We start from the raw sequence: 15,873 nt of genomic DNA on the forward strand, positions 1-15,873 counted from the left end.
CTATGCTCATCGAGCATTGTCCTTGCCAGCTCAACAAGGGTTTGATTTTTGCGCTCAACAACACCATTTTGCTAGGGGCACAAGGAGAGGAAAACTGATGCTCGAGGCCCAAAGAAGCACAAAAGGTTTCAAAATAAGCATTCTTGAATTCTATGCCATTGTCACTGCGAATCGCTCTCATGGCATTCTTAGGAAACTCATTTTGCAACCGACGAATCAAATCTCGAGCATGTGAAAAAGCCTCATCCTTACTCTCCATGAGAAACACCCAAGAGTTGCGAGAAAAGTCATCCACAATCACTAGAACATACCACTTCCCTCCATCTGACCGAACCCGAGTTGGACCAACTGTGTCCATGTGAAGTAGCTCGCTGGGTTCCTTGGTCATGACTTGGTTCACAGGTGGGTGAGGAGCAGCAACCATCTTCCCATGATGACAAGGGTGACAAACCAAATCCTTGTCAAATTTCAACTTGGGCAATCCTTGGATTAAGTCAAATGAGCTCAACCTAGATAGTAAGTCAAAGCTCAAGTGACCCAGTCTCCTATGCCACTTCCACAATTCAGAGGAGGATCCTGTCACAAAACATCAAGAAGAGCCAAAGGAGTGAGAAAAATCAGCTCAAAAGACACGGCCAAAAGGAACAATCTGACAAACAAGATTTCCCTGAGAATCAAGAACTCGAGATAAGCCAGTCTTAAAACACACTTCAAAGCTGTCCTGAAGGAGTTGCGAAACTGAAAGTAAGTTGAAATGCAAATTCAAGACCAAAGCAACATCCTTTAGAACAAAACTCTCATTGACCCAAATGGTCCCACGAGAAATACCTTACCTCTGCTATTGTCCCCGAATGTGATGTACTCCTTACATTGCATGGGGCTGAGGCTGGAGAACCATTTTGAACTTCCTGTCATGTGGCGCAAATAGCTAGAATCAACAAGCCATGTGTTCTCCAGGCCTCCATCCTGCATCAATAGAATGGCATGGGATGAGCAAATGGCACAACACTAGGGTTAGTAAACTATGAAGGATACCAGTGTTGGCTCATTTTCCCTAGAAAAGTGTTAGGAAAAACACCAAACATACCATGTCCCATTTGAGGAAAGCGGTCACCACATGGGGGAAAACATGGTTCGCTAGAGCTGTAAGACTAAAAGGCAATGCCGTGAGGTCCAAAGTCATATTGATTTCACTTGTCTTCAAGCCACTATACTATCGAACCTTGCCATAGAGATTTTCACCATTCCCACCTAAAGCAAAGCCTACACCTAATGCACTTGTTCCCCACCTGAACTAGCTCATCATCATGTCCAACTACGGCTCAATACAGGACACCTAGCTCAAGATGGACCGAAGGTTTGTGTTGTTGTCCTCAGTTCTCATCTTGCCATGCCTGCAGGACTCAAGCTCTAGCTCCAAACCCTCATAGCATGCACACCTAGCAGCAGTGCTATCTAAATTGGACTTCTCAAGCAAAGTGATCCTAGCAATCTTCTCTACTAGTTCAGATTGCAAGCCCGAGTAGGACTTACACGCACCCAACAGGCCAGACCTAGAGTTCAACTCATCATTCTCATCAAGTAAAGCAACAAACTTGGATTGCAAGGAAGTAAGACTAGACGTATGAATAGCACACTCATTGCACTCAACCTCATCAAACACTACCATACCACACTTCTTAGTAGTCTCAAGCTCATTCAACGCAATTTCTAGGTTGTCCTTATATTCTTTTCTCTCACGGGCAGCACGCATAAGAAGCTTGTCTTGACTAAGTAAGGTGTCATTCATGGTTTCAACCTCAGTAGCAAGATCATCGATGGAACGAGTTACCTCAGAAGTGTCGTCGTTGATGGGAACCTCATCCTTGCAGGCCTTCACCTCGTCATCGACTGCCATGGTGCAGAATCCTCCATGAATTGAGTCGGCGATGAAGCAGAGTCCGGTCAGCTTGTCCTTGCACTTCCTCTCAGACTCATCATTGCTCGAAGGGGAAGAAGTGTGGTTGTTTTTGGAGTTGTTGTCGAGGTTGCTAAGGGACGCGAGGAAGGCACGCTGCTGGGCCTTGGCCTCCTTGAGGTACATCTTCTTGAGTGCGTCCTTGTCAAATCCTCCCTTCGACTTGTTCTTTGTCGGAGGTGTACTCGCGCTTGTCCTTGCACTTGCTAGAGTTGTGCTTGTCGGAGAAGTGCTTGTTCTTATTGGGACAGTAGGAGACAAAGTGGTCACCGTAGCAACCATCCTCTGGACCACCACCGCACCAGCATGAAAAGGACCTAGGATGCCGCCTAGAGGGGGGTGAATAGGCATTTCTAAAAATTAACACCTTTAAATGCGGAAATGATTAGAATGAGAGCTTCCAATTGCTTGGAAGCTCCAAAATAGAGTAAATGAACCCCTCACAAACTAAACACAGAGTATACAGCAAATACAAGAGCCACGACCCTACAACACAAAGATTAGAGTGAAGAACAACTCAAATCAGCATAGGTGATAAATACTGGACATGTCCGGTAGGTCCCTCGGACATGTCCGAGATGCACAGGCTCAGCACACCGAGCTCCAAAATTGCTGCCTTTTATTCCAGTCTTTTACTCCAAGCTATAGGGACCTGCTAAGTGTTGTATCTCACTATGTACACCTGCACACAAGCTAGCACAACCCAAGTGGATCACAAATATCAAATGAGACAGAATTGACACATGACATTTGTTTTACCGAAGTTTGGACTCTGTCGTGTCCTACTATCCATTGAGGGGACTGCGAGTGACCCAACAAAGGTCAGCTCTAGAGGACCCATGAAGGTCAACTCTTGCCAAAGTCTCTTCCAACTCCATTTCCTCCTTCCACTAGTTGATCGCTTCCCTTGCGGCGGTGGAATCTACCGTTACAAACTTTCTAAGGCACACCACAATCTCTCGGGTGCTCTCCGGCGACATCGAGACATCTAGGAATGAAGAGTCCAAGAGTAACAAATGCAAATCATGAAATAGACTATATGCACAAGTGCTCAAGTGGTGGCTTGCTCTGAAATTTGAATTTCTCTCAACCCACAAAATGGATTTGAACATAGGAATCAATCACTCACTAAGAGAGAGTTGGAGAGTGTTCACGAGGCTCAAAAACGTGTATGGGAACCAGCAGAATTAGTAGCCTCTAAAGGTGAAGGCTTGGGGGTATTTATAGCCCCTTTGAAAAACTATCCGTTATCTAGCCGTTGGGCTCAGGACGTGCATATCGGGCATACCAGACATGTCTGGTATAACTTGCATTGCACCAAAGTTAGAAGGTTAAAGGTGTGCAAAGCGTCGAAACTCTCGATGATTGCTAGGACTTCTGACTCCTGGAACTCTCGATGCTCGCTGGGACTGCCGACTTCCTGAACTCCCGACCTGAGCTGGAACTTTCGGTGAACCAAATTTGAGAACATAGAAGTTGTCATTGTGACTATGCTCCTACCAGACATGTCTGGTAGGCATACTGGACATGTCTAGTATGCTCGGCCACAACAAGGTAAGTTAGTTCTTGTGTCTCTCTCACTCAAACATCACATGGGTTGGCTTGAGCACTTATGAATAATCATCTATCAACATGATGCATCTCTCTTAATAGTATGGCATACCTATTTACTCAAGATCAGATGAAAAAGAAATTTGAACCTCTTGAGTTGATTTTCTTCAAAGTCAAATGCCATAGCTCTCAATATTCATCAAGTGAGGGTGTCAACATGTCAATCTTGATTTTCTTCTTGAGCATAGCCATCATGAGCATGTGACTTGATTCCATTCAATAAATGTGAGCTAACTTCAAATGTATCAAGTCACTTTCAATAATATATCCAATATATTTGATTCCTCACTTCAATGTGACCATCATAGCTTGATTGATACCTCAACGAAATGCATGTACTTTCCTCTTCACCCTAGCTAGGTTGTTTGGTCGCAAAGCCATCGCTTGCCCTTCACCCTTGCTTAGTACCTCGAAGCCTTTCCTTGCTATCTTCACCATCTCAAGCCATCAAGTCACACCTTGGGTTGAATCATCCATTAACATCATAATTCATCCTTTCATTTGTATAGCAAGCTTCAAATATGAGACCATTCCATATGTAATCCCTTATGTCTCATTAATTAATTCTCAACGTGCTTGCTTTATGATAAATCATAGAAATCCCACAATAAATAAGCCTTGCAAGAATTATATTTGCATTGTTGTCTTGTGTTTGAACTAGATTGTTTGTACAACAACACATCATTTTGGCTTTCATCAAGTACCTATGAGATTACCCATGTCCTATTGAACACTTAGCAAATATGTTAGACCTTTAATCACATTGTCATTTAATCATCCAAAACCCACTAAAGGGCTAGATGCACTTTCAATCTCCCTGATTGATGACAACTTGATTAAAAGCTTACAAAAGGATATAAACATTTGGGCTTTTGGCTTCAATGATTTATGAGAGGCTCCCCCTTAATATGTGCATATGAATAGAATTCATAAAAATGAACTTAGATGTCGATTGCACATATTAAAACACATAGGAGACTCTCCCTAAATCATTGCATCCGTGGGGTGCAAGTGTGTGTGACTAAATGAAATCGTGATGCATATGACAAGATATATCACACAAAGAAGGAATATAAAAGCATCACATCATACAAATCAACTCTAGACTTGTATGGTCCTTATGAAAGTAAACAGAACATGTATATCACACACATAGCAGTCATCACAAAGATTTCTCAAGTCCATGTCATTGAGATATATATCACACAATAAAGATCATGTCTCATGAGTCTTAGAAAATACATCCATCAAGCACAAGTATCATCTCACATGATACATGATAAAGCCCAAAAGAAACTCAAATCTGTCTAAGATACATCAATGAAGCTCAAATGGTAACTATAGCTGCAGTACATATCTTTAGGTACAAAAGCTAAACACATGAAGTCCAGTCCTAAAGCTTTAATCACTATCTCTCCCCCTTTGTCATCTATCACCACAAAAGGTCCAATCATGACAAACCAAGCACAAAGGGGCTGCAAGCTACATCTGGAAGTAGTGATCACTCATCGTCGTCATCATCATCATGTCGGCTAGTATCCTCATCATCTGAACATGGAGCACCAGGTGGACGAGAACCACCCTCAACAGAGGCACCATAGCCACAAAACCCATAGTCACCGGTGGAGTAGCCAAAGAAATCATCCCACAAAGCTGATCCATACTCCTCTCTTGCACTAGGGCGAGGCTGAACATGAGAAGGCGCTCTCGCCTATAGTGGCATGGTGTCAGGGTCCTCCTATGCCTGCTGCTGTGCCTGCTCCTGCTGCTGACGCTGAAGAAACTCGGCAAACTCTTTGTCGTACCTGATCTGCTGCTACTCCTTAGTCTCTAGCTCACTAGGCTCATCATCTAAAACTAGAGACCTAAGAGGTGAAAGCTCAAGGCTGGCTGCTATCTACTTGAGAGTGCGGGTGTCCTTCCTCCTAGCTACCCTCTCCTTCTATTGTCTAGTCTGAATATCCTTGCACATCCCAAAGATAGAACTGAAGAACCCATGGATGGGTGAAGGAGGACTGCCATGGCATGAAGTAGAACGTGACGGTGCTCATGGCGGAGGGGCTGCTCTAGTTGATGCACTACCAGGAGGTACATTAGCTATTGCTGCTGCTGAGGTTGAAGGAACATGTCTAGCTACCTCTGCCAAATCTGCCTGAATCCTTAGAGACCTATGTGACTGATCATATGTGAAAGTGTGTCCTATCACCTGCTCGATCGTATGCATGATATAAGGAGCACATCCACATCCCTTGAGTGGTCTCTCTCCAACACTCTTGATCTCACACCAGATGAAATCAAATACACTAAAAGGTCGAGCATTTGGTACCATCCTGTTGAGCAGGTTCCTAGAGAAGTCTACAATTATTCCTCTATCACCCTTCTTGCAATCAATCGACACCCTAAACATCTAGTTTAGGTAAGCATTGGTAGGGTGAATGCCTACAACCTTTCTAATAACTACTCCCCTACTCTCAGGTGGGTACATGTATCCAATCTGCTCTGGGGGTAGGATGTGCTCATCGCGGATCCTCTCCTTCTACAAATCATTATCACCAAAACCAAGATGTGCTGCAAATGTCATGTAGTCAACACTGTGCCAGTTGCCTTCAATCATCTAGTGCATTCGCCTCACATCCTCCTCAATGAACAAGGTGGTGTAGAACTGTGCAATGACCTCATTTCATCAGTCATGTTGAAACCGCATAATGTGATAAGCTCATGTGCGCTCACATGCTGCTATAGCACTTTGAATAGATGAACTTTGTATGTCTCTGGTGTGCTACAGTCAATCCACTGAGAAGGAATAACAACTAGAGTCCTGGACAAGATCACACTGCTGTAGAAATCCAAGTGAAACATAGTCCAAAACCTGTAGTCATAGGGAATCTTATTCAGACTCCTAGGATCCACTCTCCTCTCAATCCTAGCCCTCTTGGTTGCACCCTTACCATGATGATAATCCACTCTAGGAACATATGCTGGCAACAGACTGGGAGGACAAATTTGGAGAGGCCCAAACTGCATAGGAGGTACTGTCTGCCCTTGCTGAGTTGGCTGGAATACTAGAGGTGCCTGCTCCTCCTCTATCTCCCCTTCTTCCTACTCTTGGTCATCATACTCATCATCTAACTCTCTATCAGCACTCCTCTATCTAGACTCATCAGCTGCTGCTTGACACTCATATGTATCAGTGTTTGAGGAGCTGCCTGAACCCTCTACATATTGAGGAGCTATAGTGAAAGCAACTCTGCCAGACTTCCTGATAGGTACTGCTCATACCTTGCCTTCTTCCTCTCACCAGTGATTGGATGATTGATAAACTTTGATCTACTCTCACTCATGGCTGCTTCCCTGTGTCCAAATAATATCATGATTGAACTTTAGAAGCATGTCCAAGAATAATTTTATGTTGCAATTATAGATAAGATTTAATTTGTTCATTTGTTTTGCAAGCACCTCCACCATACATTGGTTACTAGGTTTGCAAAGTCATAAAACAAATTATCTAATCTATATCTTACAACTCTTGAGATAGACTGGACAAGGGGTGCAAAAATCATGCACTGCTTTCTCCTATCGGACATGTCCAAGAGGCCTACTGAACATGTCCGATAGGTGTGAGCAGCAACCCTAACCAAGGCCCCTTGACTCAATATTCATCCATTTCAATCCAAAATTTAACCATTGCTTCTAGACAGGTAATGCAACAACTAGACTAAAGGAATTTGCAAATGAAGCATGAACGAGTAGACTGGACATGGTTTGAGATTGAGGTACCTTGAGAGAGAAGAAGAGGAAAGGATTTGAAATCCAACAAGGGCAGCCTTTGATCTTGATGGGGAAGAGTTCTGAGCTAATCTCCTTTGCCCCCTTTCTTTGGTTGATTCACTCGGTAGCCATTTTGGGAAGAGGAGAGGGGTGGCTGTGTGTTGCGGTTGAGAAAGAGAAGTGGAGAATGGAAACATGCCAAAAGGGTGCGGCTGTATAAGACCCCCGTGCATACCGGACATGTCCGGTTGGCCTACCGGACATGTCCGGTATTTACGGGTTTGCCACGTTTTGATACAAAAAATGTTTTCTTGATTCCAAACCCCTTCTCAGTTAACACTTAGTCCAAATGAATGTCTATTCTTGATCCAAAATGAGAACATCCTCTTTTCTTATCCAAGATCTCATGATTCTTTTCTCTCTTTTCCAAACTTATCACTTTTATTATTTTGATCACTTGAGAGACTTGGAGACACAGGAGTTTATGGACTTGACAAAATCATATCAGTTGTGATTAGCCAAGCAAACAATCAATGAGAGCTATAATCACAAATGGTATGATTAGGTCACAAAGACCAAAAACCAAATAATTTTTCAAAGCCATAGCTCCTACACATGCTAGTAGGGGATTTTGAAAACCATCTATCCTATATCACACAGATGCACATTCTAGAACATAAAGGACCTTAGATGCACTTACAATGCATGAATGTAAATCCATACCTTTGCCTTGAGCCCATAAGAATTCCACTAAGATAATACATAGCATGATAATTATTTTGTTGATCTTATTTGTCAAATAATCATGCTCTCACGAAAATCCACTTTTCACACATGGGACTACAAGTTCACTAGAAGAAATTGTTAGTCCACAATGGATCAAAATAGAAAGTGAACTCCCCCTAAATAAGTGCCACAAGTAATTTGAATGACTTTTAACAAGCGCTTTATTCTATTATGAATATGGGAGTTAATTTTCTATTTTAGCCAACACCAAACAATTTTGCCATATTCACAATAAGTTAAGAAATACTCACAGCCACTTAGGTAAGATAAACCCCAAGCTTCTGAGTATGGCTTAGATATGAAAAAGCATGGATCAAATACTCAAATTCTTTTTGGTTCTAAATTTCTATTTCCTACCATACCAGACATGCCCGGTAGGTCTACAGGACAAGTCCGGTAGGTGCAGGACAGAACTAGTAAACCTTTTCACTTGTGATTCCCTTTTAGCTCTAGTATTTCTTGTATATCTGCATCTCAACAAATATATTTCTCTACTAGAGAGCTATTAAAAGCACCAAATGGCAAGCATCAAGTGATCAATTGAATCTAATTAGCCACTTACAATATTTCACAAAAATGCCTATTTGCGAGCTATTGATCACAACGCACAACTAGTGGCTATCCTACTAAGTTTAGGTACTTGTTACCAAAAATGAAGATGAAGTATGTGATATTATTAATAATTTGTCTTCGGGTCAACCATATGATAAAGTATGAGAAGAATAGGTTGATAGCTTGAGTGAATATTTTCAATTAGCTTGCTCAAGCACCCTAAAGTCTTCATCTCACCACCAAGTACCTATATCAACATCCTAAGCACACTTTGGTACCCAACTCTTGTTGGGTCCTTTTGAGTTAGTCAACAAGTGCTTAGACACCCAAATGGCTTTTACACTAGTTTGTGGTGAACTCATCACCTTGCTAGTGCTAACTCCATTTGTGTCCCTCCTAAGCATATTATCATAACCAAATGTGTTAGGCTTAGGAATGTTACCATTTGGGTAGTCATAGCTTAGATGCCCCTTTCTTCTATAAGCATAGAATATGCAGTCTTGATTTGCTCTATGCTTGTTTTGCTTGTTGGGACACCTATCAACCATGTGCCCTGTCTCATTGCATCCATAGCATCTTCTTATTGTAACTTGGGTTCCCTTTCATGCCTCTTTGTACAAGGGGTAATTCTTGGTAGGATGGCCCAACTTCTTGCATATGAGACAAACACTTGGCTCATCACTCTTCACTTACTTGGCCACCTTGGTAGAAGCTTTTTGTTTGGCGGCTTCAACCTCGTCGGCCCAACTCTTGTGTGGACACATAGCCCACTCATGTCCATACAATCCACAACCATAGCATAATCTTTTTCCATATTTCTTGCTCTTGCTTGCTTTGGTGTTGTTTGAATTGTGATTCTTTTGTTGGGTTCTGGAGGAAGCAACGTTTGATCCCATCTCAAGCTTCTTCACCATGTTGTCACGGTTATCTTGAGAAGGTTGTGCTTTCTTCTTGCCCTTCAACCGAATCACATCCTTTCTTAGCCTTTCCACTTCTTCTTTGAGCTCATTATTTTCTATAAGATTTTGCTCAATCGAAGATTGGCTTGCTTGAGAAACACACTTATTAGCACAAGAGGTATTCAATTGAGATGGTGTGCAAGTGTGTGTGTGGGTGTGAGATTGAGATGATTTTAACAATGTGATCACAACCTCATGAGCCACTTCAAGCAAGATGTGTGATTCTACTAGTTCTTCATGTGAGCACTTGAGATGAACATAGTTGGCTTGAAGAACATTGTATTTGCTTGATAGTTCATCAAGTCTTGCCTTGAGCTCAATATTGTCCTTTTCTAGTTGTGAGACACTAGAAGAAGTTTTAGTAACTAAAGCATGCTCATATGACAACTTTTCATACCTTTCATTGATTGCCTTTAGTTCTTCTAACTTGGAGATGAGAAATATTTCTTGCTTTTGAAGTGATTGTTCTTGCTCTCATTCTCTTCTTCTAGCTCATCATTCTTTTCAACTATCTTCATGATAATGAGCATGTCTTTGTGGCTGAGATGATCAAGGGTGTAGCTATCTTCAATTTCAACATCACTTTCATCTTGATCATCTACTTATGCTATCTCCTTTACTTGTTCTTTCTTGGTAGCCTTCTTCTTGCTTTTCTTGGCCATGAGACACAAGTGATGAGTGTCTTGAGATTCTAAAGTTGATTCATCACTTGGTCGCCACTGGGCTTTAGCACCATCATCACAGCTAGCTGGCTGTGTTGCAGCCTCGGCCATACTAGACATGTCCGATAGGTCAACTAGACAAGTCTAGTAGAAATAGCTTCGCTGCTGGTCCAGCGCTGCCGGCACTTCTTGCTCTGGCTCCGTGCTCTTTTGGTCCCTTGAGGCTTCTCCACTACAAGATGACACGATGGACATGTTTTCTATTGATTCGCACTCATTAGCCTCATCATATTTGGATTTTCCATATAGCTCAACAAGCCTAGTCCAAATAAGATGAGCACTCTCTGGCGGTGTTTGTCCATTGAAAATCGCCTCATCTAGAACCTCTGCACTCAATGTACTCAAAATGACATTAATTACTTGAGCATTGAGTTGCACAGATCTCTCTTCCTCTTTTGGCATATTTTTGTAGTTGCTCCAATCAACTACAGGAAGAGGGATGCTTGCATCCACAATACGCTTAACAAGAGGACTAATAGTCCTAAAAGCATCGAGTACATGTAATAACCAAGATAGAAAGTTTGAACTATCATTTTGGAGAAGCACGGGTGTTGGTATTTATAAGTGCAAATAGAATATGAAGGATTCCGCAAGCGCACAGAATACCATTGTAGTATTTTACCGGGAGTATTCTAGGTATCATTATTTATATTTTACCATAGGGAAACAATGGAGTGAAGACTTATTGAGTAAATAAGAAATATCTATCCATCAACATACTTGCATAGATAGAGTAAGGGGTAAAGGTAATGATAGGATTTAAGCATAAAAACACTCAGGGGATAGATCACTAAGATAAATAACTAGTCAACTCAGGAGAGCAATGGGTGAGGTAGATTCCTATGATATTCTTATTATAGGATCAAAGTATATATATACCCAACTATAGCTAAGACTAACTCTACTCTTGTGCACTTTGGGACACCGCTTAGATAGTAGAGAACCCATAATAGATAACTCTACTGACGTGACTACGGTCCTACAATTTAAGAACTTGTTCAATTCGGCGTGGACTAAAAAGGATAGACGGGACTGTCACCACCCGCTGCTACCACTCAACCAGAGAACAGGGTGTACTCATAGGCAAAGCGTCGTATAAGCACCATGCTTACATGAGGCTTGGCTACTTAGCCCAATCGATAAACTATAGCAGGCTAAGCGCTCTAAGAACCCGCACACAAAAGTAATGATAACCTCAACTAAGCAAGATATATATTCAAAGTAAATATAGCCATGTAGATAAGAATATCATGAATTGATAGTAAGTCTTACAAGATGTAGAAGTGAAGAGACAAGGCTTTGTCGAGCCTCCAAGACTAGATCCAGAACTTGAGCATGAGCCCAACACAACCCTCACTCCCAAGCTACTAATCTACTACATTGGAGAGCTCTAGACCTAATCCTCCTGGTGTGTGTTGACCTGAATGAGAGATATGAATTAGGGTTTCCCAGATGGCTCTAGGGAGAGGGGTAGGGGCTTCTATATATAGGCCAAGGTGGAGTAGGGGGTAAGGAATCGAGGTGGAATAGGGGGCAAGGAATCGCCACGTCATCGATCCGCGCCAACTCCCCCAATCACCGTTGGATGAACCGGCCTAAAACCACCTTAAAATCAATGGTATAGATTGTAGGAAGGAGTACAAGGGTGAGCGGGCTCTGTGGTAGGCTGGGCGGCCACCCTAGTGGGCCGGCCAACCCACTATTGTGGCCATTTTGCCCAAGCCCGTGTGGTGTCCTCTAGAACCTTCTAGAGTTGTCTTTCGCAGTTTTCGTGGGTTGAATCACTTGTTGTCGTCGATTTGCGTGTTTGGAGTGTATCATAGTGGTCCCAGGAGCTGTTTTCTGGATAAATCCTCCAGCATACAAATATGTATCAAAACTTGTGGAATCCATTAGTTTAAACCCCTATTCCTATGTTTGGTGATGGAATTAAGTATAATTGCAGGTTATGTTGACGGTTTATAATTGGTATTAATGACCGTCAACAATGGGCTCCAACTCGATAGGCGTCGACATCCTTTACTCACGGCGATGAAGCTTTTAGTGAGACCTTGCTTTGATACCACTTGAAAGAACCTAGGATGCCACCTAGAGGGGGGTGAATAGGCATTTCTAAAAATTAACACCTTTAAATGCGGAAACAATTAGAGTGAGAGCTTCCAATTGCTTGGAAGCTTTAAAATAGAGTAAACGAACCCCTCACAAACTAAACACGGAGTATATAGCAAGTACTAAACAAATAGAAGAGCCACGACCCTACAACACAAAGATTAGAGCGAAGAACAACTCAAATCAGCACAGGTGATAAATATCGGACATGTCCAAGATGCACAGGCTCAACACACCGAGCTCCAAAATTGCTGCCTTTGATTTTAGTCTTTTACTTCAAGCTGCAGGGACCTGCTAAGAGTTGTATCTCACTATGTACACTTGCACACAAGCTAGCACAACCCAAGTGCATCACAAATATCAAATGAGAGAGAATTGACACACGATATTTGTTGTATCGAAGTTTGGACTCCATCGAGTCCTACTATCCATTGAGGGGTCTACGACGACCCAACAAAGGTAAGCTCTAGAGGACCCATGAAGGTTAACTCTAGCCGGAGTCTTTTCAAACTCCTTTTCCTTCTTCAACTAGTTGATCCCTTCCCTTGCGGCGGTGGAATCAACCGTTACAAACTTTCTGAGGCACACCACATTCTCTCGGGTGCTCTCTAGTATGCCTAGCCATCTAGGATGGAAGAGTCTAAGAGTAACAAATGTGAATCATGAAATAGACAATATGCACAAGTGGTCAAGTGGTGGCTTGCTCTCAAATTTGAATTTCTCTCAACCCACAAAATGGATTTGGCCATAGGAATCAATCACTCACTAAGAGAGGGTTCGAGAGTGTTCTCGAGGCTCAAAAACATGTATGGGAACCAGCAAAATCAGCAGCCTCCAAAGGTGAAGGCTTGGGGTTATTTATAGCCCCTTTGAAAAACTAGCCGTTATCTAGACGTTGGGCTTGGGACGTGCATACCGGATATGTATCGGACATGTCCGGTATGACTTGCACCGCTCCAAAGTTAGAAGGTTAAAGGAGTGCGATGCATTGGAACTCCCAATGATTGATGGGACTTCCAACTCCTGGAACTTCTGACTCCCAGAACTCCTAACCGAGCTGGAACTTTCGACGAACCAAATTCGAGAACATAGAAGTTGTCACTTTGACCATACTCCTACTGACATGTCCGGTAGGCATACCGTTCGGCCACAGCAAGGTAAGTTAGCTCTTGCGTCTCTCTCTCACTCAAACCTCACATGGGTTGGCTTGAGCACTTATGAATAATCATCTATCAACATGATGCATCCCTCTTAATAGTATGACATACCTATTTACTCAAGATCAACGAAAAAGAAATTTGAACCTCTTGAGTTGATTTTCTTCAAAGTCAAATGCCATAGCTCTCAATCTTCATCAAGTGATGGTGTCAACAAGTCAATCTTGATTTTCTTCTTGAGCATAGCTATCCTGAGCATGTGACTTGATTCTATTCAATAAATGTGAGTTAACTTCAAATGTATCAAGTCACTTTCAATAATATATCCAATATATTTGATTCCTCACTTCAATGTGACCATCATAGCTTGATTGATACCTCAACTAAATGCATGTACTTTCTTCTTCACCCTAGCTAGGTTCTTCGGTCACAAAGCCGTCGCTTGCCCTTCACCCTTGCTTAGTACCTTGCAGCCTTTCCTTGCTATCTTGACTATCTCAAGCCATCAAGTCACACCTTGTGTTGAATCATCCATTAACATCATAATTCATCCTTTCATTTGTATAGAAAGCTTCAAATATGAGACCATTCCATATGCAATCTTTTATGTCTCATTAATTAATTCTCAACGTGCTTGCTTTATGATAAATCATAGAAATCCCACAATAAATAAGCCTTGCAAGAACTAAATTTGCATTGTTGTCTTGTGTTTGAACTAGATTGTTTGTACAACAACACATCATTTTGGCTTTCATCAAGTACCTGTGAGGTTACCCATTTCCTATTCAACACTTAGAAAACAGGTTAGACCTTTAATCACATTGTCATTCAATCATCCAAAACCCACTAAAGGGCTAGATGCACTTTCATGGCGGTTCATGTGGTTGTTGTGAAACCACGAGAACCGGTTGATGACCAGTGCCAGCTCATTGTCTCCAAGTGCCTCCATATGCTCCTCTGTGACAGACACCAAAGAAGACAAGGCAAAGGAAATCTGTGAAGGGTTAGCTGAAGGACTTGAACCATTACATGAGACTAAAGCCATGGTCGGTGTAGATGGATTCTTGATTTTGGCTTGAGTCTGATAATCGATCTCAGTGCACTTGAACTTACTGAAAAGCTCATCCATAGTGAGGGTGTCGTAGTTAGTAGACTCAATGATAGTAGAGACCTTCATATCCCAAACCTTCCGATCTAGGGCGTAAAGTAACTTGAGAGCCCTCTCATGATCATCATAAGGCAGCTGCGGCTTGTTTGCCCGCATCTTGTTCACAATCGTCTGGAAGCGAGAAAACATAGCATCGATGGACTCTCCATCCAACTGAGCAAAGTTCTCATACTCACATTTGTACGTCTCAGAGAGTCTTGTTTTGACCTGTGCGGTTCCCTTGTGATAGCTCTGAAGCCTCACCCAGATCTCTCGAGCAGTAGTGAGGTTAGAAACCCGCTCAAACTCTGAAAGCGAAAGACTCGAAAAGAGAACACTATGAGCCCTGCTATTTGTGTTGTGTTGGTCAATCTGTTCCTAACCGACACGAGCAGCAAGCACCTCGTAATTAGGATCCTCACAAATCTCCCAGACTCGCTAATCAATCCCGTGAAGATATATTGAGATGCAGATCTTCCAGTAGGGCTAGTTTGTTCCATTAAAGAATGGTGGCTTGCTGGAACCACGTTCCATGTCGCCTTCGTGGATCATGGACTAATTAAGGTGGAATGATCCTTAACCAGCTCCGATACCAATTGAAGGACCAAAAACGGCAACCAGAGGGGGGAGGGGTGAATGGGAACCTCAAATTTCTTTCAAAATATTCAGCTGCTGTCCCAAAATCATCGCCAAACACACAAAGTAAACACTGTGATGTCCACGACCCAAATGAGTGGGTGGATGTTCCCTAGGAACACAACGGGACAACACACATAGCAAGTAACGCTTCCCGAACCAAAGGACAGAAAATGAGATACTCGACTCCTATAGAGAAGAAGCGAGTTCTTGAATCTAAAATACCCAAGACAACTGGTGACGAGAGTACCTAGATAGATTTCTTGGAATGGTAGAAAGCCAACACAAAAGACGGAATGCAAATCGGAGCTCAAACAACCAAGAAGCGAACAAAATAGCAAGGTTCAGCGTTTAGGCCCTCCAACCGGACATGTCTGGTGTGCCTACCAGACTTGTTCGGAAAGCTCGTAGAGAACCAGAATAAAAACTTAGACCCGCAACCCCTACCAGACATGTCCTATGTGCATAC

At 42.4% G+C, this 15,873-nt stretch overlaps 1 pseudogene; it reads right to left on the minus strand.

Moving 5' to 3' along the window:
• Positions 1-622: 622 nt before the first annotated feature.
• On the minus strand, positions 623-15,268 carry LOC136507352 (uncharacterized; annotated as a pseudogene).
• Positions 15,269-15,873: the final 605 nt, after the last annotated feature.

The sequence above is a fragment of the Miscanthus floridulus genome, chromosome 15 (assembly GCF_019320115.1).
Source record: "Miscanthus floridulus cultivar M001 chromosome 15, ASM1932011v1, whole genome shotgun sequence".
NCBI lineage: Eukaryota > Viridiplantae > Streptophyta > Magnoliopsida > Poales > Poaceae > Miscanthus > Miscanthus floridulus.